Source organism: Talpa occidentalis, unplaced genomic scaffold (assembly GCF_014898055.3).
Source record: "Talpa occidentalis isolate TD23 unplaced genomic scaffold, MPIMG_talOcc4v2.1 talOcc4.5, whole genome shotgun sequence".
NCBI classification, from domain to species: Eukaryota; Metazoa; Chordata; class Mammalia; order Eulipotyphla; family Talpidae; genus Talpa; species Talpa occidentalis.
In genome coordinates this window covers 105,576,563-105,604,111 of record NW_023604861.1, presented here as the reverse complement: position 1 = coordinate 105,604,111, position 27,549 = coordinate 105,576,563, and the positions used below count along the sequence as shown (strand labels likewise).

At 38.5% G+C, this 27,549-nt stretch overlaps 1 pseudogene; it reads right to left on the bottom strand.

Moving 5' to 3' along the window:
- Positions 1–3,531: 3,531 nt before the first annotated feature.
- On the bottom strand, positions 3,532–24,540 carry LOC119258631 (peroxiredoxin-6-like; annotated as a pseudogene).
- Between the last annotated feature and the right edge of the window lie 3,009 nt (positions 24,541–27,549).

Here is a 27,549-nt window from a genome sequence, read left to right as displayed (position 1 = left end):
AATTGCTTTCAGGTTGAAAGAATTGTAGAATCAGATATATCCTAGTTCAACAGTGGAAAACAGGTGCTAGAAGGCTGTACAGAAAATTCCCAGAAATTTTCCAGTTTGTACCAAATTGATTGGACAATACTGATTACAGATGAATCAGAAAAACAGACATTCTCTTGGTGATGTAAAAATGATCTTAATATCCAAGGCTTTAAATTGTGTCTTGGACACAAAATTGTTTAACACCTTTTTAATCATTTTGTTCCCTCTGGAGGGCAAAATCAGTGTGGACTTTTTTGAAATGAAAACAGCTCTTTGGTTTTATCTAAAATAATTATACAAAAAGTCAAATTTAGCTGGTGACCCCATCTGAAATAGGAAACACAAAAATTTGCAGATTAAAGACACTAAAAGAACAGCTTGCTCTCTCCCCCACAGCAGTTAAATTTTTCTGTTCATCACAGTTCAAGCCTATATTTTCAGATCCAAGCATATATCTTGCTGAGTCTTAATTCAAAATAGCATATGGCAGGTGGCTCTGGGAACCGCCTAGAGAAAAACATCTCTCCTGATGGTGTGCTAACCCGGCCCATTTCAAAGGCTCCAGCTCAGATTACTCCAACAAGCATTTCTCCTGCCAACAAAGAAATTTAATGGATTTAATATATTCTTTTCATTACCTTATATATACTGCACTTTTTCTGAGTATTTTTGTCCTCTACTCCTTAAGTTTTTAAATTTGACTCATAAAATCAAGATAGTACATTCATGCTACTTGATAATGAATCTTGTTTTCCTCTCCTTGCATTTCACCATATATAAATGTGCACACACTCTGCATGACATGATGTGTGCGGTTTAGTACATACAACTTAAAAAGGAGATACTAGCATTCACATACTCTGCTTCAGTCATTCTTAGTATTCTAAGGCATCCTTTCTTATGTAGAACTCTTCACCTTCATGGCATTCTTATAAACTTATGATAGTTTTATTAACATCTTATGTTTTTGTTGAATTGGGATTTTTTAACAGCTCATTGAGGAATAATTTACATGCCATAAATTTCACTCATTATGCGTGTACTGCACTAGTTTTTGTATTAGATTTCTATTGCTGCCATTAAAAATTGCCTATTTTAAGGTCCACTCTTTAACAGTTTCTGCACAAACTTTTTTGTCGTGTAATGTAATATATTCACAATTGGCAGGAACTTCTTTGGGGGACCATTTGACCCACTGCAGTTATATTTCATCCAACTCTCTAAAAATCTGAACCAACCTTGAATGTGGACCATTCCATCACCAATTTTTTCTTAAGAATTTTGGCATTTAAATTCTACTCCTGGGAATTAACCCAAAGGATACAAAAACATTAATTCAAAGAGACACTTGTACTCCTATGTTCATCTCAGCACTATTTATAATAGCTAAAATATGCAAACAACCTAAATGCCCCAAAACAGATGACTGGATCAAGAAGATGTGGTATATACACAATGGAATGCTACTCAGCAATCAAAGAAGATAAACATGTCATTTGCAGCAACATGGATGGAGCTGCAAGGGATTATGCTCAGTGAAACAAGTCAGAAGGAAAAAAAAAATATCGGATCGTTTCACTTATAGGAAGAACATAGGGGAACCATACAAGGGATCAGGAAAAAAAAGACAAAACCAGCAAACAAACTATAAATTGGAGACATTCATCGGGGGAGGGGGAAAGACAGGAGTCAAAATGGGAGGGAAAAGCACAAGAGTCTTGGTGGTGAGAATTTTATGGGGACAACACCTGAGAGGAGACATCAAACATTGCACAAAAATGAACAGTGATGTAAAAATAAGTAAATAAATAAATAAATAGATGAATGAATGAATGAATAATTTTGGCATTTTAAGTCAAAGGAAAAAGATAAGAATCTGAATTTTCAGTCTCCTCTAATGCCAAGCACTTTCAAACACATTCTTTGATTTGATCCTAGCAGCCTGCCAGATGGGATGTTGTCTCCATTGTAGAAATAAAATGAGGGAGACTCCATGAGGCTAAGTAATTTGCTTCAGTTTCACACTGTCGGTAGAGGAGCCAGAATTATTTATTATTGTTGTGATTATCATCAATATTATACACATATTTTGAGGCAACTTGATCTACAATACTTTTGAACTTGGATTTTCTTTACTACTCAAATTCTGTCAAGATGAAGCAAAAGATGGGCATAATCTTGCAATCATTTCCTGATCTTACTTTTACTTACTGTAAAGACTGTCCTTAAGATTGTTGTGCCAAAGAGTGGCAGACTCGGCAAGCATAGCCTCCAAGAACCCAAAGACAGCTGATGCAAACACAAAAGGGAGTTTATTACAGACTCGAGTCCAGGCTCACAGCACCTACCGACACAGTGGCAGATAGCGAGAGAGCCCCGAACAAAGGAAGCAGGGTTTTTTTATAGGGGTACAAGGAGGTTTAAAAATTAATTCTAAGCTGATTGGTCCAGCCGAGATGCAGCTCCAATTTTGGCAAGTTCGCCTTCATTGGTGACCAGAGGGCGAGGGTGGAGTGAGGCTTGAAACTGTTGAAACTATCTCTGGAATGCAGTCGTCATTCCCGGGACAGCAAAACCTAAAATTCTAAAATGGCAGTTACACACAAAATGACAAAGCAATGGCTAAGCATACTTATGCCTTGTTCCACAAAGATTTGAGTTCTTTCTTTTCTTCACTCAGCAAACATTTACCAAGTTATTTCTACCTGTCAGCTACTCTTCCAGGACATGAGACAGCAATGAAAAAGTTTCCCTAGCCTCACAAAACTCGTATTCTCAGTTTGAGACAGGCAATATGCTCACAAATAAGGTAGCTATATGATATCCTTAAAAAATTTGACAAAAAGCCCCTGAGAACAAGAAAATAAAATATGGGGCAGGGCCAGGACCAAGATGGGGTTGGAAAAGGAATTAGGACTTCAAAAATATTCCCTCTTTTGATAGAAATTTATTGAAAATTTTTCTTTATGCAAAATATTTAAATATTGTTCATCCCACTTCAGTTGCCTACTAGAAAAGCATGGATTAAAAAGTATTTGATTTTTTTTTCCCTGCTGTGATCAAAACACTGAATATAGAAGAACATCTGGATTACACTAAATTCTTAGGTTAATCCTTACATATCTACATTGGAAATTAAAACTCAACTCTACTGCTCCCCAAAATGGGTAACGGAAGAGAAGAATTAATCAGAACTGTGAAAAAACTGATAGTTATTCTGTGAACACTAAGAAAATAGAATTCTAGGGAAGGCACAGAGTTAAGAATCCTTAGAAATGTTTAATGCCATTTTCCTTTAATAAGCCAGTCATATGGCAACCTAAAAGCCTTATCTGTGATCACACCGGGATGTTTTTATGGAATGGGGTCATTCCACTTTTACGGAATGACTGACAGCTGGCATCCTCTGGTTCACTGTATGAAGCAAGCAGCTCCAGCACCAGCTTCTTGGAGTTGAAATGGAGCATAACGAAAGTATTTCTTGCCAGGTGGAGTTTCCCTTTAGGGAAAAAGTTTTTTTGGCTTCCTCTTCAGGAATTGTTGGAAGGACAATCACACTATCTCCATCCTTCTAATCAAGCAGCGCAACAACCCCCTTTTCCATTGTCAGCTGGAGAAAGATAACTACTCTGAGGATCTCATCAAGGTTCTTGCCAGAGTTAGCTGAGTAAGGATCAGCAGCTTCTGTTATTTATCAGGACCGAAACTAAACAACAAGCAAGCTGTCATGGGCATGCCTTTTTCATCCTTCTCTTCAGGATCCAGTGTGCCCAACAGATGTCAGGGTCCCAATTCTTATCATCAAAGATGGAAATTGGTAATTTTTCTGTGGCTCCTCACCATTGTAAGCATTAAAATCCTTGCTCCAGGCAAGATGGTTTTCAATATTGTCTTTTGAAATGGTAAACAGCATAGCATTCCCTGTGACAAACTCTGGTGTCAGCTTTGCAGCTCTACCAAGCTCAGTGGTACCACTGGGGTAAAGTCCTGGGGGTGGGAGAAGAGAACGTCCATGAGTCTCCCAGATAGTCATGGAAATAACGCAGCATGTGGTGTAACTGGCCTGGAAGCTGGGAGCCTTGTCCCAGAGAAGGAGCCCTTTGGGCTTGGCAGCAGCTGTGACTCAGAGGAAAAGGAAGCACAGCTGCAGTGGCTGCCACCAACCAGCAGATTCTGGAGAGTAATTCGAATTTGAAATAAAAACCTCAGCACAGGACTTGTTCTGAAGGTGATATTTGAGAAAAGAATTGAAGGAGGTGACACATAAACACAAGTGAAATGTATACGGGCACAGAAACTATCAAAGCAAGCAAGCCAGAAACAAGCACACCATTCATATAAACATTGTTATTTCTCTGAGTTTGAAGGGGTTTGTGATTTAAGATGGAGATGAGATGTGACCTCATGATCATTACAACAAACACGTGCTGAGCATTTAAAGTGGGCTAAGTACTGTGCCTCCACAGCAACCTTATCAGGGAGCACCCATCATTGTCCCTACTTCTACAGATGATGATGGTGTCTAAGAGTCCTTAAACAAGTCCCAAGGTCACTGAGTTGATCCCCTAACCCATGCCATGGCTCCTGGTCACTGTGCCCTGTTTTCTTTAATGAGGCATAGAAAAAAGTAAAAGATGATGACCTCAGACATTATAATAGATGTCTTGCTCTCCTCTATACTTCCCCATTGGTGTGGAAAATTCCCCAAACAGAGAGAAAATAAATTGCAAATTAAATTTCAGAACTCAATAAACTAGAATCAACATGTATGGAATTTACTTATTATAATTTTGAGGGAGGCAGTAGGGAAGGTATGGGAGGTCTGTGTGCAGGAGGGGATTCCTTCAGGTTGTCATAGGAAGGAGGATGTTTGCGTGCCAGGCAAAGTACAACACAGGTTGACCTACTGAAAGTTTGTCCAGACAGCTTTACCGCCTCCAACCTCAGCTGGTCATTTTCAGTTTCCACTGCTTCAGGAAATATCTCCTAACTCACTTGTCAAAGTAGAACAGATCCCATCCCGTGGAGCAAAGCAAGTAAATAGCTCAAGAATTCAGGTTAGCTACGAACCCCCATGGGAGTTTCAAAATTGCAGTAGTCTATTTTGGAAAGGAGAAGAAAGAGGAAAGCAGAGGGGAAAATTGAAATGAAAGGGGAAAGAGGAAAAGAGAAGAACAAAAGATCAAAAGATTCAATTTCCATTATGGTTTTTCCCCTTGCAACCTAACTTTGCCCAAAGCCAAAAAAGAAAATGCCTACTTCTTATCTCAGATCTGTTGAGATTATAATGTTTATTTCTTTGAATGCCAAGGTTCATATTTTTTTAATATTATTTTTATACAAAGATCCAGTGAGGGCAGTTCCCTTGACTTGTTTCTGCCTTTATTCCTTTTTCCTTTAATAATAGCTCAGGAATCCAGACACACTCTGCCCAAATCCATTGGTTGTTATATAAAACTGAACTATTTCTGAGATAAAACTTGAAAGGATATAAACTACCTCGTTTAAGTTAGCTCCATAATTATATCTCACAAGACAGTGACAGAAATCTCAAGGTTTTATTTAATTAATTTTCTTTGATTTGGGAACAAGTTTCCTAAAAAAAAAAAAAATACAATTTTGAATCCACATATCTAGAAGGCCCTTTTACTGCCTTTTTTTTCCTTTTTCCTTTTTTTATTTTAACATTTATCATTTTTTACATTTTTTTAGACAATATTTGCTTCCCCCCCCCTCACATTGAGTCCCCATAGAATCTCCTTCCCCAAAGCACCCATGTACCATCACCACAGTCCCCTGTGCTCCTCCCTCCATCCCTCTCACCCCTCTCCCTCCTCCTCTCCTGCAGGATGTCTCTGGTTTACAATTGTCTGTTTTTGCTTTGTTGTGGTTTGTACTGTTATTATTGTTTATTTTTTTACACTGATGTCTTATTTGGTTCCCCTATATTCCTGTTATAAGTGAAACCATCTGATATTTTTCTTCTTCCTTCTGACTTATTTCACTGAGCATAATTTCTTCTAGCTCCATCCATGTTGCTGCAAATGTCATGAGTTTCTTTTTTGATTGCTGAATAATATTCCATTGTGTATATATACCACATCTTCTTGATCCAGTCATCTGTTTTTGGGCATTTGGGTTGATTCCAGATTTTACCTATTGTAAATAGTGCTGCGATAAACATAGGTGTACAGGTGCGCTTTTGAATCACCTTTTTTGTGTCCTTTGGGTAGATCCCTAGGAGTGGAATTGTCTTTTTAAGTTTGCAAATTCAAGTTCTAGCATGGATAGCAAGCTCTAAGCCTTCATTGCTCCTTCTTGTACAAGCAGCCTTTGGAAATTCTGGACACAGCAGACACCATCCAGGGTGAGATAGCCAGGCACTTGTGGCCTTAGAAATTCTTTCCTTTTCCCCAACACATGTTTGTTAAATAAACCCAACTGTTGTACCCTGAGCCTGAGTGGTCTTGCAATTGAGGGCACTGGTGAGAAATCATAGACATGACTGTCTTCTACCTTGGCAGGGTCCTCTGACCTGGTATAGCATTGCTTCAGTAAGTCCCCAACTGAGACAGTGGATGAGAACAGAGAATTACAGTAAAAAGGAAAAAAAAAATACAGTAAAAAGGAAGACAATTATCAGCCTAGCCTTTAGCATTACTTAATAGCACCAAGCATTAGAGAAACCTTTTGTCTTCTTTGAGGGCATGTTTGCATAGAGTTCCAGGAGTTCCTGGAGTAAAACAGGCAAGGAGCAGTAGATACACACACACTGGGCCAGACCTAAGAAATAAAGCAAAGGCATATTGATTGTTCTCAAAACTGACATAAATCTAATTAGCTCTGTCCACCTCTCACCAGACATAGTTTATTTGGGGGCCTGTTAATGGAGACAAGGACAGTGGGCTCCTCAGGGCAGTAAGAAATAACAAAGATGACAAATATCCATTTCAAGACTTCAATGTCATGTGTGTTTGATTTTTTAAAATTGATGTTTGACTTAAAGGGGAAAAGCACTCATGTGCTTGACTGGGTGAACAAGTGCTTATTAACTATATACAACATCCAATGTCCAGGGTAGCCCCAAAAGGACCCACCCAGGGAGAGGGCCAAGTAGGATGCACCAAGAGGAAGAACTCCTTCCTTTCACAAAGGAGCACTGCACTCTGGACCTGACCAAACAAATCATACATGTCCCAACATCTCTTTAAAAGCAGTGTTCTTGGAACAATCTAAATGTATCTTTTCATCAGAGCTCTGGTGTTGTGGAGCGGGGGAGAACAGTTTACAGAATGTAAGTACAGGATGTATTCAACCTGAATTAGTTGAGCTAATTACTACAAACCCTTTCATCTGTCTCCTAGTATCATTTCTGTGACAAGAAGGCTTAACAGAATAATATAAATTTTTGGCATTACAGACAAAAGGTTATTATTTTTTTTTAAGATTTATTTATTTATACAAGCACTGGGTACAGTCAGAAGCACGGGAGGGCGAGAGAATTCTCCAGGGTCAGAGCGGAGAGCAGAACAGGCAGACTGACGAAGTACACTGCTGAGGGGAGCAGCAGGCAGCAGGAGAGGTCTGTGTGCCATGTGGGACCCTCACCCGGTGGCCGGGGACTGAACCAGCACTGCAGAGGCTGTGGGCAGCTTCGCAACCCAGCACTCAACCGCTGCACCACCGGGGAGGCCCCAAAAGGTTATTTTTGCAAAAATGGGGAAACTGTTTTCTAAGGCACTTTATCTCATGCATAGGGAAGCTGAAAAATGGATGTGAGCTGAATTTGGCAAAAAACAGGTACAGGACCAGGAAGGAGAGACTGGTGTCTTGAAACTGTATGTTACATGACTTCCATGGAGGGAGGGAGGGTACTAGCTTATGATATGTGTTACTCAGGAAAAGAGGCCCAGCCCCACCATCTGGAATGGGTCTGTTCTTTGTTTCCACTGGAATGTTGACCCCACCCCATCTAGCTTGACCTCCCCTGTCCAGAAGTCACATATCAAGTACTTCAGGATGCCCCACCTTTTTGCAAGGAAATGCAGCTCTAGAAAACATCTAATATTTCTTGCTTCTCTATTCACATCTTTAAATCTTCCTTTATCTATTACCTCACCATTCAAAAGTATTTAGATTAAAAAATATAAGTAAAAAAGTGACAGGATATAAGGGGGTGGCCCAGGTGAATAAATGAATATTTTCTTCCTGCAACACCCTAAGACAGAGAGGTATTGAGAGGGTTGACTTCTCACACACCCAAGAATCAATCCCAAGATTTAATGGGTCCTCATTGTTTATAAAATGATTTTTTTAATCATTTTACCCACATCAATCATTCATTCAAAAGTGTTTGTATTTTGTGCCAGGCATTATCCGCAGAACACAAAATTTAATATTTTTGAAAGGTATGGGTTGTACAAACAGAACATTATAGGAAAGGCCAGTGCAGCCCAACAACAACAAATGGAATTGCCATGAGCTTCTCAGAAAACCTCTGAGGTAGAAAATTCCCAAAGGTTCCAGGACTCTGTCCTGAAAATGCTTACCCAAAGGAGGCCCTTGGGTAGTAGTAGTCACAAGTTCCTTCACAAATCAAAACATAATATAGTTGTATTCAGGGGCATGTGTATAGGAAGGAGTTTTTTCTCTTTCATGGTTTTGTTTTGCAATAAATCTATATTCCATATACAAGAAAAGCAAACTTAAGATATATGTATTTAGATGTATATTTTAATTATTGAATAAACATTCTTTGAAACTTGAAAAATAAATTCCTTCTCCATATTCAGGGATGCCATAGTTTGGTTCCAATCCCCATGACCATTTTCTCACTCGTGTACCATTTCTATAATCCACTGGCAGAGAATTAATCCCAGATGGCAGCACCAGGGGTGGGGGGTAAGGACTCTGACAGGCCCTCCTCTCTCTAGCCCTGTCCTGCTACACACTCTTTTTTGCCACTCACTCCACCAACCTACACCTTCAAGCTGAACTTCAGTTCCATCTGCTCCCTAGCTTCAGCAATTCCTACTATCACAGCAGATATGATAATGTAATTCACTTAGAGTTCAAGTATTACATCTCATTATATCATCAGCGTCATGTGGGTGTTTGGAGAGATGAACAGGGTATTTTCACTCTGCCATCTTGCTGGACTTTCACATGCTCTAATTTTTTTAATTACCTAACAAAATCATTCCAATGAAAGCTTTTCTTTTATGCAAAACAGATAGACAAATATTCTGTTTATTGATAAAAATCAATCAATGCCGAGAACTCTATAGGTTAATAAAAGTTGCTGGAAGATTTTACTTTTGGTCAAGGTATGTCAAAATAATCATGCCCACACTGCTATTTTATACACACATAAATACACCTTTTACTTCTAGATTTTATATCTTTTGACTGCAGACACACTTTTTTAAAATCTAGCCATGTCATTTTTTTCATCTACAATGTTTTCTCCAGGTTTTTGATGTTTTAACTTGTAATTCTATTTCTCTTTTTTCTTGTTTTTAGTCTTGAGACTCATTTGTTACAGTAACTGGTTCCCCAAACTCTTTATAAACAAAAGAAAATAGGAAAGAAGAAGGTATAGGATAGAATAATTAGGAATCAGTTAGGTTTTGTGTTACAGTAAAACCAAAATTACAATGACTTAAACAAGCAAGGGCTTTTGTCCTTCTCAGGTAAAATAAGTTGAGATCTGTAATTCAGGATTTGTAGGAAATTTTATAACTTCTTCAGTTTCTCCACCTCCTTCTCTTCCCAGCACATTTCAGGATCAAAAGTATTCACTAAAATTCCAGATATCACATACTTTCCAGACCCAGGAAGTATCAAATGGGGAAAGGGAAAGTAAGAAAAGAACACTTAGTCCATTTGAATTTCTTTAGTGGAATTTTTCCAGAAGATCCCATGTAACACTTCCACTTTCATTACCCTGCCCAGTACTTTCTTATATTCCTATTAAAATTCTTTTTTCTGGACAGGTAAATTTTGTGTTATTATTATAAATCTATTTAATCTCAAATAAAGGTCTATATGTATAAAATAAAGGGATATGAGTATTGATTTGAATTTTTTTCAGTCTTTATATACTTTATTAATCACAGGATTTTCTTTTTTTTTTTTTATAGAGGCATGTTTTATTTATTTATTTATTTGCTTGTTTGTTTATACATGCACTGGGTATAGTCAGAAGCACGGGAGGGTGAGAGAATTCACCAGAGCCAGAGCGGGGAGCAGAGCAGGCAGAAGGACCGAAGTACACTGCTGAGGGGAGCAGTGGGCGCGGCAGGAGAGGTCTGCGCGCCATGTGGGACCCTCCTCCTGTGGCCGGGGAGCAGCCGGGGATCGAACTGGTGTGGCAGAGGCCGCGGGCAGCTTCGCAACCCAGCGCTCAACCGCTGCGCCACCGGGGAGGCCCATAATCACAGGATTTTCTTTGGGATACAAATACATAAGTTGAGAATTATACCTAAGTATTGTTATGCCTCTATACATTATGAATAAATTGTTTTTTAGATAATTTAAATTGATCTGCAGAAACAGAAACTCCATGATAATTATTATTTAATAACCTCTAACTGTGGTTCTCAACTCTCTCCATTCACTTCTCCCTTATATGACAAATATTGTTAGGCACACTTCACTCTCCTGAGACTATTATATATCCCTAAAAGACAGCGTTAGTGGATTTCTGGTTGAATTGTCATTCAAACCTACACGAGAAAATAGATTTATCCAGCATTAACTATACTCAACTTTAGAAAAGGAAACAGAACAGGGGGTACTGCAGCTTGTACAGACAAAGTATGATGAAAGTCTGAGATACTCAGAAAAGACCACTAGTATCCAAACACAATGTACATAGTGAACATGAAACTGACATGAATGCAAATCACATCAACACAAGTCATTCCCAGATCTGGGATTTGTCAACTGAATTACCTTCCTGGTTGTGTAGCACATGGATAGGAAAGTGCTCAACTTCCATTACTTAATGCAGCAGATGGTACATTACAGGTGACAAGATAAAGAATCTTGACAATCAAGAATGGCATGCTTAGGAATTTTCTCAGATGAGTAATAAGTAATTAGCAACCCAGCAAGACCTTGGTTTATCTTCCATGGATATATTCTTGAGTTGATATTACAAGAAGGTTGATTAGGGGTCAAACTTTCTTTAAGCATTTCTGAAGCTAGAGGAAAGATTTCAATCCAATTCTTACATCCTTTCATTAAAAGTAGCTTGTATTTTAAAATATCAAGTCTTACAATCAACTGAACTAGAAAATATGAAATAGTCAGATCCTGCTTCTATAGAAGATATATATAAAATTTATGTATATTTGCAATCCTTCTACCATGAGTATTGCTGTTTGTAGATATAATTTTTCTAAAATAACAAACTAATATTAACTTGCCTTAATATGCATTATATACAAAATATATGTGTGTGTACACACACACACATATACATATATTTCAAGTAAATTATGTCTGGGGGAACATTTGAAAGGTGAAAGCTTGCTGAATGCCTCTCATGCCTACTCTTGTTTCCCAGCCTGTCATACATTAAATGCCAATACTAGCCCCGCAAGCATTGTGAAAATTTTAAATTTCCCAAGAAATTTTAAAAATATAATTTATAGTGTGGAGGAGATTAGACCATCCACCTGATAAGGACTGCTTTGCCTAATATATTTAAAAGCCTTTACAATGTTATTTCAATTATTATTTTAATTTACCTTGGGGGAAATAAAATGAAAAAGTAGTAAATACTTTTAGTGTAATTTAAACTATCTCATCAAATAAGTCTTTAGAAATTAGACCAAATAATACGAAAAACACTACCAAGAGTAATATTCTATTCATGTATTTCCTAGTAACTATTACTAAACTCCATTACCAAACTCTTCTAACTTTTTAGTTACTTTTCTTGATTTGCTTCCCCATATTTCTTGTGGTCCTTTAGGTTTATTAAATTTTAGACATTTTTATTGAATTCAAAATTGATCAAAATTGATCAAGTGCTCAACATGCCCTTTCCTATCATATCAATATAGTTAATCATCAATTTTAATTAAATAATAAAAAGTTAATCATCACTGTAGTTAATTTAAACAAATTTTACATCTGTCATTACTATGTAAGTATTGTTTACTGTAGAAAAGGTGAGTAAATCAAGAAGTTACTCTCAATACACAGAATGGAATACTACTCAGCAATCAAAAAAAGATAAAATGTCATTTGTGGCAACATATATGGAACTGGAAGGGATTATTCTAAGTGAGCCAGAAGAAAAAAGACAAATACCGGATGGTTTCACTTATATGTGGAATCTAGAGGTGCTCCTATATTGTTTTGCTCTTCCCTCCCACGAACCCCTGACTGGGCTCACAGCCTCACCATCTGTGTCTCCTAATCTGGATTCAGTGAAGCTTGAATGCCTTCTGTGTTTCCTCTTTGCTGGTTTATGTTGTTCTCGAGACCTGAGGAGTGTTACTTTTACAAACCAAGCCAAAAGAGTCTCTTGGTCTTGTGTACCTCTGGTTAATTGGTAACTCTTAGATGTTTTTTCTCAGGAGTGAAGCAAAAAAATACATTGCCATCTTGGTCTTCAGGCATGCCTATTTAGTTTTAATTATCTCTGTTAAATTCTTTCAAGAAAATCCAATGATCTTCAAAGGAAGAAGTTGATATTATTCAGATGTAGGTAGTCCATAACAGAACCTTAGCCAGTTTTCCTTCTTTCTCCCTCTTTGATCTATGAATTGGCTCCAAACGTTCTTGTACGCAGAGAAAAAATTTTGGCTCCCTGCCCAATCTTTTATCTATGTACCCCAGGCAAAGGTCTTAAAAATGAACCCTGGGATACTTTATAGACACTATATGAGCACTGCATGTGTCAACTTAGGAAAAATATTATTCTAGGATCTGTAAAAATTCATCACATATGTTTCTTTCAGAGGTAGATCAAGCTGAAGTAGAAGAAAATAAACTAAACATTTTCACAAGCATTAGATGTAAATCCAGAGAATAGCTAATCAATCTTTAAGTGAACTGAAAGATAAGGTCTTGCAGAATATTATCGAATAAAATAATTTGATCCTTGGAGGAGAATTTGATTGAATAACAGATTTTTTGTAGCTAAAGAAATTTGAATATCTGCTCCCATACAGCAAAATAACAAACTCTAAGTCTTTGACAAGATCAAGTCAATTAGCAGGAACTGGAAAAAATATTTTGGAGAGTTTTCTTTTTCATTGCCATCATGGTTGCAGATCTCTGTAAACTTACAAAATTCATTGAATGGTACACTGATTTTATGATATGGAAATTATATCTCAATAAAGCCCTTAGGAAAAAAAGGTATTTGTATTTCACAGCAAATAATGCTAGAATTACATATCTGGCAAAATGTAAAAAAATTGAAATGTAGGAAAGGAAAATCTAAAAATAAATAGTAGTAGAACAGTATGTTCTAAGGTCTATCTACATAAAGAAAATTGGGTCTGATTCTAGCACTTTGCCATCAGTGTGCAATTGCTAAGTGTTGTTTGGGTAATTATTGTCAAGCTCCTTTATGGGATGGGTTGGCTGTTAGTTTCTCCCAGATCAGCAGAATCCTTTACTTCTTCGAAGTCCTACTTAGCAAGAATTTGCAAGGTCTAAAATGGAATATTAGCCTAAAGATGGAAAATGACTATATATCAAGTAAAACTACCCAAAGTTGCAGTTTAAAGCATTTAAAATGTTTCACATATATAGATTTGCAGATAGTTGCACAAAAATCATCAAAATAGTAAATTGATTTTTAATTAGAAGGACAGTCCTTTTAGTTGTGCAACTTGTCAGTGTCATCCCTAAACCAGTAGAGAAGAATCAAAACCCCACAGGGAGCAAAAGTTATCAAGGTAAGAATGGAAATTCAGAAAGACAACTATAAAGGCAAAGTAGGGTAAAGGAGTTACTTATGACTCATATTTCTCTCTCTCTCTCTCTCTCTCTCTCTCCAAAAATATCATAATTCTAGGTTTATTAATTCATGTAGAGCTCAACATAAGCCAGAAAACCCTACCTAATACCTGGAAGAATCTTTCAGAGCTGAAATGCCTCCTAAGTAAATCATCCTTGTGGAATGGCCTCAACATCTTTTCTGATAAGCTACCATCCTGTTTTTAATCTGTTGATTTCACCCCCCATTCCAGCTTTCATTTTTTATTTTGGGAACCAGTCCTTTCAGCACGTGAGAAAGGCAACCCCTAAGCTGTGAGGTGAACAACTTGCACAAAAGTACACATGACTCTTTCTTGCCTTTTATGTGAGACAAGCTGGGGATCAGACATTCTAGCATCTTTCAAAGAAAGGGAAACAGGTGCAATGACAACCACTTCTCTCTGCCCACCCATGTGCTTCATGACTACTGAAGCACATTGACAAGTTCACAGACACCGTCCAGGCACAAAAACCCACAAATGGAACTTTTTTTCTCCCTGGATATGTTTGAGAGCCATTATTCATGAAATCACAAATCAATTTCATGAAGGTGTAGTCATGTGTTAGTTTACTTATCTCCATTACTGTTCACAGAGCTCCATTTTCTCTATGTTTCTGCTTAGCACCCTGGACACCTTCCTATATAAGAAATAGAAGTTACTGAGTGGAGGTGGAGGGACAGTCACTTGGTAGCTGGTACATATTGTCATTTATCTGCTCTCTCAACTTGTTGGCATGAGGGAAGGAGGCAAACAAGACTGGAACCAGCCCACTTAGATTATCCACATGTTCCAACTTTCGGTCAGATGTGTGCTTAACTTCACAACAAGCCTTTTTACCTTCTCCTGTAGGACTCAAACTTTTGGGTAAGAAGCAATAAGAACTTAGTTACAACATATCCTCCTGAGTTCCAGTGTGTCCTTGTATTCCTTATTTTCATTTATCTTCCTTTATACCTGCCTGCCCTGTGGACTCCAAGGACTGACACCAATTACAAATGCAATAGGCTCACAGAGTCTGCTTAACCAGCTACCCCAATTGCTTAAGGCCCAGTCCTTATAACAAATCCCTTTGTATATATTTATAATCCTCCTCGTGGTTCTTAGAGCTTCCTAGTATTATCTTATTGAACACTGACTTATAATATATTCATTAAAAACCTGTAAATGAAACACTATCATATAAGCACCATTTAAAAACATTTTGAAGTGATTAGGTTAGTTAGGAATGAGGTCATGAAGATTAACCTTCTGATTTTTAATATGAAGAAACCAAGGCTCAAGTAGTAAAGATACATTTAGAGATAAAGCAAGGAACAGAACACAGCATTTCTGACCAATCTCAAACTCCCTGCACAGAAAAGCTAGTTTCCAACATTCTTTACTTTTTTTCAGATTTATTTATTTATGAATACAAGAACTGGGGTACAGGCCAGAGGTGTGGGGGTGTGAGAAGATTCACCAGAGACAGAGTGGGGAACAGAACAGACAGAGTGGGGAACAGAACAAGCAGATTGACCAAGTACACGGCTGAGGGGAGCAGCAGGCAAGACAGGAGAGGTCTGCTGCACCATGTGGGTCTCCTCCCTGGCCGGGGATCGAACACATGCTTCAGTGGCTGCAGACAGCTTCATAGGCTGCATCTTAACCCCTTGCGCCACCAGGGAGGCCCTCCAACGTTCTTTAAAACCATTTTACTTTTTTTTGAAAAATACCGGATGGTCTCACTCATAGCAGGAATCTAGAAAACTTAAATAAGGGACCAGGAAAATGAATAACTATAAGAAAGTGAAAATCAAAATCAACAAAAAACTATGAACCAGAGACACTTTTTTGGGGGTGGGGGGCGGGAGGGGAGGGATTGGGGTCAGAATGGGGGGGTTGCAATTGTATGGGGAATATAAAAATAAAATGTATTATTTTAAAAAAAAAGCCATTTTACTTTTTTTTTAAATAGGCATTTGAGCATTTCTGAGCTCATTACTGTTTCACAAGCAGTCCATCTGGTCTTAGGAGGAGATTATGATACAATATTATCTCCAAAGTTTGGACTAAAACATTCAGAATCTCTTTCAACATACATCCTTCATTATTTATTCAATGAAGAAGTGTGTGTTGTGTATCTGTTCTGTGCAGACAGTGGTGTATGTGCTGGAAATACAGAGACCAACAGAAAGGACAAGATCCTGTCTTTTATATTATTGAGGATAAAAGAGAGAGATGATTTCCATGAGGAAAAACAAAAATGTTGCAGGTATAGAGAGAGGAGGTAGCTTTTGAATAGAAGGTCCAAGAAAGTCTATTTCAGGAGCTTACATTTGAATATGCACCCAAATGAAATTAGGAAACAAGTGTTACAAATTGCTGAGAGAAGATGGCTCCATTTAGGAAAACAAAATAAAACACATACATGTAAAAGCCCCAAGACCGTATTGCTCTTGACAGATAGCCCATTGCACATGAGAACCTTGGGTCATATTTTCAATATTATAGGAGATCACTGGTTTGGAGCAAAGGATCTAATTTAAGTTTTAAAAAGCTCACCAGGCTCTGGTGGAGGGAGCACCACAGTAATAACACCGGAAGGGGTGGGGAGGAGTCCTATACTCCCAAAATACAAACACCATCGTAAACCAGCATTACCTCAGTGAAAAAAATATTTAAAAATAAATTAAAAATAAATAAAAGGCTAAGTCTAGCTGCGATGTGGAAAATTACCTATAAGGGGAAAGAGAAGAAGCAGAAATGCTATTGATGATGTCTTGAACTAAGGTTTTAGTTGTGAAAATGGTGGGACATAATTGGACCCAGAATAAATCTTGGAAGTGTTGCAGTATAAGCTAAAGTTAGATTGCATGTGAAACATGATAGAAATAGCGCTCCAGAGGGATGTCTAGGTTTTTGACCTGAGCAACTGATTGCCTGGCAGTGCCATTTACTAAGATGAGAAATAGGTTTAGTTGCCAGGGAAAGCTAAAAGTTCTATTTTTGAACATGTTAAAATTGTGATGCCTTTCAAGCTATCTAAGAAAAGAGGTCAAATAAGTGGTAGGAGGTTCTCATAATATCTGTGGAATATGAATAAAGTTAGAGTATCTGCCTTTTATAGACACATTGACCTAAGCTCATGCGGAAACATTTGCTATGGGAATGTAAATCAAATAAGACTTGAATATACCTACTTATCTTATACCAACTTAGGGGAAAGAAATGTCAGCCCATCAATGTTTTGTTGTTTTTACTCTATCCACACATACAAAAAAATAAATGATATCATCAGGATACATTTTATTTTATCTTGGAAAACAGATTCCAATGCATTCCTTTCCTCTCCATGTGTCTAAATCTCACTAGTCTTTAAAGATAAAATCAAGTTTTATATAGGTATCACCCCACCCTAGGGAGAACTTTCCTGCTTAATTCAGTCCTCCATGATCCTTTTGCTCATTTCTTCTCTGTACCTGGAACTACATTTAGTGCATAATTATTCTTGGATGTCTTTATATGTTATTCTTGCCTCTTACACTAGATTATAACCTCAGAGCAAATGCTAGATGTATACCCCTCCAGTAGCCTTCACTGTGGCAAATAGGAGATATTCACCTAATCACAGTTAGACTACATTTTCCAGTCTTCAGCTATTAATTGAACAATGACTGAAGAAAAGTGGACAGTGGTGTTCCATCATTCCAGGCCTATGCCATGAGTATCTCTAAAATGGTTCTCACTCTCTGTTTACTCTGGACCCTACCCCCATCTTCTGCTGGATGCTGATGCCCAGGGTAACCTGGGGGCCTGAATGACTGTGTGGAGCAATCATTGGACTGCAATGGCAGCAATGGGAATTGTAATGAGTGAGAAATAAATGCCACTGTGGCCTGGCATTAAAACCACAATTAAAATTTTAAGAAATAACACAATAAAAATGCAAAACTAAACAAAACAGTTAATGAAATTTCAGCCAACTGATGAGGAGGATGAGAAGTGACTTGGGTAAGCCATACAGAGGAGGTGAGGAAAAAATAGAAATAAGTGGATAGAACTATAACACTTCTCCCAAACACTACATACATAATTAACTGTTCTTGGCTGTAAACATAGCACTGTGTTCTGATTAATTGTCAGGCAGATCCCACTCATCAAGAGATATAGAGCAAGGTCTCCAACATTTTATTCCAAATACATTGTACAAGATGAAAAGCTTCTGAAAATTGAAGAAGAATCAAGCAAAAAGTACTTCACTGGAGCAACATATTAAAATAAATGTGTGTGTATCACAGCAATTCTATGTCTATTAAATTCTCCAAGATTTCAAATCTGTATACTTCAAAATCAAAATGGGAACATGGTAAAAACACCTCAATTCCAACAAAACTTAGTCTAAAACTTATGTCTATTTTGTAAATACCATGTTATTTATACGTTAGAATGTATTTAAATATTTTATGCAATGACTGATGCAATATATCATGTTAGAAAAGTACAAATGAAGTAAAACCTGTATGCTAATGGTTTTGGTCCTATAAGTCTCCTTTTGAATTACTCAAAGAAAATTTCATGAAGTAGATTGACTCACACCCAGTCCAAATCATCAGACTTACAAATCTTAGTCACCGTCCACAGTAGGACCTGAATGAAAGCTTATGGCTCATTCATCTTTTCCTCTAGCCATGTGAAAATAACTCAGAATTTATAATCATGAGAACAGTAAAATTCTTTCCCTTCACATTGAGTTTTTAATCATTTTCTTATTTACTATGTAATTTGATTCCATAGCAACAGATATTAGCTATTCATAACTAGCATCATTTATATTGTACAGAAGAGAAAAAGCAGACCCTGTGAGCTCATGTTATTTCCCAGAACCATATAGTTAGTTCTTAAATCCAGATCTTAGGTGAAGCCCAAGGCTTTTTCTGTTAAGCTTCCTTTTCTATGATAATTTCTGTTTCTAAAACAGGTATCATTTACAAAGCATGGAGGCAAGAAGGGCAGAGAGCATAGTTCCAGCTTCTGGAACATACATTCCCAGTGAAAGTGATGCAGTTCACAATTCACTGTAAACATCTTTTTTATTGCCTTACCCAACATTTAGAAATCCCTTTTCAGTGTATATACCCAAAGAACTAAAAGCAGGGGCGCAAGCATATACTCGTACATCACTGTTCATAGCAATAGCCTTTTGACTATCATTCACAATAACCAAAAGGTACAAACAATCCAAAGTCCATCAGCAGATGGATGGATAAACAAAACACAGTATATACATACTACTGAATACTACTTACCAGAAAATAAAATTTGATATGGTACACTGCATTATATGGATGAAATTTGAAAACATGCTAAGTGGAAAATAAAAGCAGACACAAAAGAACAAATACTACATAGTTTGACTTACATAAAGTACTAATGTAGTCAAGTTCAATCAACAAAATAGAATGTCACTTACCAGGAAATGAGGGTAGGGGAGATGGGAGTTGTCATTTATTGGGCAGAGTTCATATTTGCAATGATGAAAAAGTTCTAGAGATGGTCAGTGCTAACGGTTATATAACACTGTGAATATACTTAATGCTACTGAATTGTATACTTAAAAATGACTAAGATGGCAAATCTTAAGGTACACATATAAAACCAGAATTTTAAATTCAGTGCAATTAAATAACTTAGGAGTTTACATATTTCAAATATTGAAAATGAAGTATAAGTTACTTTATTTGTAGAATATAAGCTATGTAGGATAGATGAAATCAGGCCAAGGCCTAGATCATAGGATAAAGATTCCTCATCCCCAAATTGTAAAACAATGCAAATGAAACCATGCAAACTGGGGGGATGGTGTCACGGTTCATGGGTCTTCACCCCTGCCCTTACACCTGCAAGACATATACAGAATAAGCACAACAACAGGGTTTGACACGAGGGGTAGGAGAAATAGGGAAAAGGAGTTTCTTAGGCTACAAATGTGTCCACAGTGTCCAGTCAGCCAAAACAAAAACTGCTTGTGCAAGATGGTATTGTCCCTTCTAGGATAGCCATGAGCTGGTGGCACATGAAGAAGTGGTAGACCAGGACCCAAGCCACAGTGGCAGCTGGAAGTACTTGCTGGTGGCACTGCTGAGGTGGCATCCCAGCATCACCTATCAGGAGGCCAGGCTGGACAAAGCCAGAGGCAACGGCACTAGGAGCAGCAACTGGCGCTGGAGCAGGTGCTGGAACAGGAACAATACAGGAGGCCAGGTTGTGGTGCCAGAGGTCAGGCAGCAGCAATCCAGTAATCAAAACAACGAGTGGGTGATCTGAAGGCAGATCTGAAGTGCAGGTCTTCCCAGGAGAGAATGTCTCTGCAGTTCTTGGGGGTCTGTGTATCTGAATCCCTTTGCTGCCCTGGCTTCTATTCCTTTCCAGTGCCTGCATTTCAAACCTGACTGGTCTGTTTTCCAAACTCGCACAGTGTCCAAAATCTGATCAGAGCCACCATGAGTTCAAACCTGATAGGCACAAATCCTCCCTGAGCCAAGGTTGGTCATCAAATCCGGGTTGCAGCAAGTGGGGTGAAGGGCACAGGGTCTCCACAGCAGAATCAGGAGAGCTTTGCTGCACCCAAGAGCCTCAGGACTCCTGTTGCACGAACAGTCGTCACCAATGCTGACTTTTCTTAATTAAATGAAAAGAAAATAACCACACTATTGAGGTATAAGAAAGAAAAGGAAAATAATGTGGGAAGTCAATTAAGCATTTTTATTATATTCAAATAAATATTTGTAAGCTGTTCTTTACACAGATCTTTAGGGAAAAAAAGAAAATTGAAATGACAGTATTTAAATAATTTACCAGTGGGAACACATCTAAAAATGATCAAGTTAAAAAAAATAAAATGATCAAGATTAAAACTTAGGTCATTAAGATTAGAAGTCCAGTGTTTGCTGCACAGCAACCCCCCAACATACACACACACAAACACACACACAGACATTTCTGTTTTTAAAGACGCTTATATCCAGCTTCTGATTCTGATCCATCTAATGCTACCCTTAGTCTCTACACTCACATGCATCAACCCATACAATTTGTGGATATGGGTGTCTGTGTAAATATTTACCAACCAACAGAAGGAATGGAAATTCAAACGGTTCTCATCTGCTGATAAAGGAGTCCACCAACTTCACTTGGCAAATCGGTAGGCAGTAGCTGAGCTTAGAGTCCATGCCACTTCGGATTAGACCTACCCTTTTCATAGACATGTTTCCAATGAGAATGATTGACCTTTAGTCTCAAATTGCAAGGGGTTGTGTATTTCACCCAAGCAAACAACATCAAGACAAAGGTGACAAACCACGACATCCTCCAACCCATTGATATCTCTGAACCTTTTTTGCCCCCTGCTTTGCTTTTACTGGGATCAAGTTTTTAAAGTCTGGAAATTCAAAACCACTGTGACCAAGCCAAGGACTGGCTGTACTTATAAAAATTGAAAATCCCCTTAAGTTATACCAACAGTTCTCCAGGACTCTCAAAATAAAGCTCAAAGTAGGTTTTCTCACTTTAACATTGTGATATTGTTCTTGTTTTAGCAAATTTTCAAAATGTTTTTCTTTGTTATCATCTGAGATTTGGGGGTACCTTAGTTACAACGTTTGTTTTTGAGTTTCGAGTATCACATTATGTTAATCTCTTTTTGTGTCTTTAATGAAATATTGCTGTTTACAGGACGTTCTGTTGCATCATGCTAGCTGACACAGCTGGAGCTGCCTAACATCTACCCAGTGGACAAACCCTCAAAATGCTACAAGTTCACCCAATCTTCATAATTCCCTTTTAGCCCATCACATGTAAACACTTGTGTGTTTTCTTGATGGTACTATTGGGAAACCATATTTATAGCAATCTGGGCTATTGGAGATTATATCTACAAAGACCACTTGCTATTCCTTCTTCCTGCCCTCTTAAAGAAAAATCCCTTTTTCGTGGATCAATGAATTTTTATTCACTTTCCTTTTTGGAGATGGGATTGGTCAAGAGTCAACTAAGTTTGACTTTGTATTTTTACAAATATCCTATTATTGTCCCACTGGTTATAGCCAAGGGGCCTCTTCACTCGTTCTAGCTCTGGATGAAACCCATGAAAATGATTTAAACAAGACCACTCACAGTTATTTGCAAAGAGAGAGCAAATGATTTTGCCATAGTCTTCCTTTCCCTCACCCCACACAGGCATCAATGGCCAGGCTGTGTGCAGTTTTATGGCATCTCAGTTATGTGCTTCCACAAGAAAAATTGGGCTTATCATTGACAAAATAAGAAAAACTATGTGTTCTCTGCCTGTCATTCCCAATTTATAGTTAAGCATCTTTCTATAATCCCTCCCAGCAGATAATGCAAATCTTCACCTTCATTTCTACTTATTATGCAGCTTGAGTTATGAGATCTAGCTTCTGATAACTCATAGCTAAGCATAAAGTGTGGCAGACCTACTCAAAAGCAATCATAATAATTTGAGGGGGGACCCCTGGTGCAGTATCCACTGCATATACATGTCTGTAAGACCTTTCCAGAATCATTTGGGTCCATATCAAGTTTGCAGAAACTCCTGCTTATTGCCAGACACACATCTGCTGATACAATGCCTGGCACCCAGAATCAACTTGCACAATTTCCAATCTTCCATCACAACTGGAGACCTCTGCTGGCTGCTCACACCAAGCTAACAATTCAACCACCCGTGTGAGGAAATGCTGAGCCATGTTACACAGCTAACCATAAGGAATAATTATTGTAAGGACCTGCACTTCTCACTATAATGTGAGCAAAGCACATGTATAGAGGTGACTAAACAGTTTCCCCTGCCCAGGGGTGTGGGATAAGAGAGGATGTTAAGTCTTCTCTCAGGCAGCTCTCGGCCACTGTTGTGGGCAACACTCAGCTTACATGTAGTGATGCCAACACTTTCCTCTAGAGACCGTGTGCGGGTGTCAGGATAACATGATGAGGGGAAGGAGGGAGAAGAAGAAAGACAGAAGGAGAGAGGGGCAGGGAGGGCCACACAGAACTAAAATTGGGGAGAAACTAATTTTTAAAATCTACATTGATAAAGTTGCAACTTTATTTTTTTTTAAAGATTTATTTATTTATGCATACATGAACTGGGGTACAGGCCAGAGGTGTGAGGGTGAGAGAATTCGCCAAAGACAGAGTGGGGAACAGAACAGGCAGACTAACTGAAATACACTGCTAAGGGGAGCAGCAGGCGAGTCAGGAGAGGTCTGCTGTGCCATGTGAGTTGTTCCCTGGCCGTCTGGGAATGAACTCATGCTGCAGTGGCTGCTGATAGCTTCATAGGTTGCATCTTAACCCCATGCGCCACCAGGGAGGCCCTGATAAAGTTGCAACTTTAAAAGATACTATTAAATTAGAGCCACATAGTACTCAAAATGAGGTGCCATTGAGAATTGCCCTAGGTGCATAGAAAGTGTAAATCTCCTTTTCCTCATCAAGAAAGACCACTGTGGGGGCCTCCCCAGTGGCGCAGCGGTTGAGCGCTGGGTTGCGAAGCTGCCAGCAGCTTCTGCAGTGCCGGTTCGATCCCCGGCTGCTCCCCGGCCACTGGAGGAGGGTCCCACATGGTGCGCAGACCTCTCCTGCCGCACCCACTGCTCCCCTCAGCAGTGTCAGACCTCTCCTGCCGCGCCCACTGCTCCCCTCAGCAGTGTCAGACCTCTCCTGCCGCGCCCACTGCTCCCCTCAGCAGTGTACTTCGGTCCTTCTGCCTGCTCTGCTCCCCACTCTTGCTCTGGTGAATTCTCTCACCCTCCCGCGCTTCTGTCTGTACCCAGTGCTTGTATAAATAAATAAATAAATCTTTTAAAAATAAAAATAAAAAAATACAGAATCTTTAAAAAAAAAAAAGACCACTGTGTGTCTGTAAGTGTGCATGAGTGTATGTGAGTGTGTGTGCATGAGCACATATATGCCAGTGATAATTTGAACACTTGTGACTGTGCATGCTGGAGGAGCTGTCTAGAACCCAAATGAAGACCTCAAACATGTGGAAAGAACTGGAAAGCCCTATTTTCTTTCTCCTACAATATTGTACACTGCAGTTATTAAATGATTTGAGAGTTTTTTCCCCTGTTCTTTTTATTATTACCCATCTTCCTTTTGCAAAGTGATGTTTAGTGATAGGTCTTAACTATGGAAAGTGACTATAAGAGATTAGCATATGTCTAGTACACAGTAAGAGCTCAGTAGAGTTTTTGTTATTATTTCAGGGGACTGGAGAGCAGAAAATGATTCTAAGGGGCCCATCCTGACCCCTGTTCCACACCAGCAGGATCAGTGATTTGGCCAAGGAGTCAGTCACTGCCTTTCCTTGACACACTGGGAGCGAGGAGCCTCTGAAGTCAGACTCACCTTCATGTTCTTTGACTGACTGTGGAGAATTCCCCCAGGAAGCTGCTTCACTGGGAGAGCTGTGAGTTGTCGTATCTGTGACTTGCTCCATCTTTGAATGACTTTCCATCTGAAATTGTCCCCCACATCCTCTACCTTCTCAAGCTATTTCCAACCTTCACACTGGGGGCTACTTTTCCCCACCCCAACTCCCTGATAATTGCTCCACATTCCTCTCTCAGATTTTCTGGATGTATTTGTCGATTTAACAAACTAAACCCAAGAATCATATTCTCACCATGATTTTGATGATGTCAGAAATTGCATTTGTGTGAACACACAAATACTTAGTGGAAACAGCTTATGTGTGTGATATATGAGATTATGAGGGGTTTTGTTTGTTTTAAAAGCTTTCATACTTGTTATCGGTATGACAAACATACATTTTACAATATAAAAATGAGAGAAAGAAGAAACATCACATAATTATATTATAAAGGGACATCCTAATAGTGTGATAGAGGAAAAAAAGGAACATAATTTATGTTTCTATAATACTTGTTGAGAGATATTTGCAAATCTGAGAAACAACATGGAGAAAGCTTTGAAAAATTATAATGCATTTTCCATTCACCACACTTCACTGCATGTCTTTAAGAAAGTGCCAAGGTGAGGACACAAGAGTCCAGAATTACCAAGTCAGATATGAGACACCTGAACCATCCTGGATTGTTATCTCTGCCCTTAGACAATAGTCTTTGTAACTTTTGGAATATCTTGAAACTTGATAAGTACAACTTTTCTCATTCATATTTAAAATCTAACTGGATTAAATGTCCAAGACTGAAATAATGAAATAAGGATACTGAGAAGAAGAAATACATCCCTTCTCCCCCCAAGAAAAAATATTCTATGAAAACTTACTTAGATGACAATTATCTGTATTCTAGAAATGGTGTTTTCCTTTTATTTGAGCCAGGAATGTAATTCTTCCCTTTGATGCAAATAGAGTCTTACAACATTTCTGATTGAGTGTTAGGGACTGTCTCTAGATGAATGATAATGCAGCTAAATGATTCAATTATGTGACCACAATATTTTAAGTAGATTGTTGCACTAAACTGATATACTGTAAATATACTTCATTAGGTTATTGCTTCCAGGTAAATATTATTTTAAAAAATTAAACGATACAAAATATGAAACCTAATTAAATTTAAAATTAAACTTTACTATTTAAGAATTTTCCAACTCCAAATACTGTTCTTGAGGGAAGAAACCCTATATTGTGAAAAAGTAAATATGGATGTTTAAAAATAAAATAATAATAGATATTTAGCAAAAAAATAAACATAGAGATAGACAACAAACACATAAAAAGATGTTCACCATCACTTCTCAGTAGAGAAATGCAAATCAAAATCACAATAAGCTATCACCTCACATTCGTTAGAAAACTGGTTTCTTTAATTCAAAATAAAGTTGGGGAAAAAATGCGAGAACATGACGAAGTAAGAACAAGCATCGAGTTGATAACTGTTGAAACTTAGAGATGAGTTCATCGGGCTCATTTTTATTATTCTCTCTGCTTGTTTATATGTTTGAAATGTTCTATAATGAAGAGTTAAATTACATCAGTCAAAGTTAGATTTCCTATTTCCAAAAATGATTTATTTTATCAGAAATTTTCACCCCAGGACTTATACCTTTATATATCTTGAGAAAAGTTTGATATAAATACTTCAGTTTCATTGCTTCTCGGCCTTTTGGCTAAGATCAAGTGTAAATACTTCAGTTTCACTTGCTCTTAAAAATAGCAAAATGTAGGATTTCTCCTTAGGAATGATTACAAGTCCCAGATGGTTTGGCTCAGACATACTAAATCCCTCTTAGAAGCAGAAAATCACATCTGTCAACCCAATGTTAATGTGAACTTCCAGATCCTTCATGTTGCAGGGTCCATGTCCTCCCCATCCATCTTCAAATTCTAGTTCTGCATTTTCAGCTACTAGCAGAACATGATCCCTGAGTCTCTCAAACTCCACCTCTAAAGTTGTGTGCCACTTCTCAGCTAATGCTCCATCAGCCTCCTCAAGAGAAAACCAAACACCTACAGTGAAGCTGGAAGCCTCTCTCTCCTCATCTGGTGTGCCAACTAGTGGCCAAATGCTGGGGGGTGCCGTCTTCTAAGTTTCTGACCCATCACTTCCCACCACATGGCCAATACTTTGGACGTTCACCAAATCTTTAAACTGTTCTCTCATCTGATGGATCTCTTTCCACTTGCCCCACACAGCTGCCAGTTTCCTTTCTAAAATGTAAATATGGGGCCTTCCCAGTGGTGCAAGGGATTAAGACGCAACCTATGAAGCTGTCCACAGCCACTGCAACACAAGTTCGATCCCCGGCCAGGGATCTACCCACATGGCACAGCAGACCTCTCCTGTCTCACCCACTGCTCCCCTCAGCATGTATTTCACTCAGTCTACCTATTCTGCTCCTCACCCTGTCTCTGGTGAATCCTCTCACACCCTGTAGGGTAAGGAAAAATATCAGGCTTTTCTGCCCTCCCGCCATCAGGATAGATGATGGATCCTTGCGGTCCTGAATGCATGCTTGATGGCGGGCACCTAGAGTAGGGTGTGGGCATGGGTAGATGGGATTCACCTGGGCTAAGACTGGGTTTTTAAGGGTGGTATCACAGGGATGCCAGCAGAAGCCGAGAAGCAGCAGAACTAACGGAAGAGCAGAGAAGTAGAGAGAAGGCCAGAGAGCCTAGATAAAGTAAAGACTTGCTGGGGGCTGGGAGGACTGCCAGCCTCCCAGCCCCCCAGCATTCCTGCCTGCTGTGTACCGGGTAAATCCCAATAAAAGCCTGCAAAAGCCACTGAGGACTCTGATCCTCCTTTACCCAGTCTGCTGGATCAGAAAACCTGCACTGTGGCCTTCCTGACCCTACGCATCCCCACACCTCTGGCCTGTACCCCAGTTCTTGTATGCATAAATAAATAAATCTTTACAAATAATGATAATAATAAAATAAAAGATAAATATGTTTGTTTGACTTCCCCCTTTAATATACCTCACTGACTGTCTAAAGTCCTCAAAATTAGCATCTCTA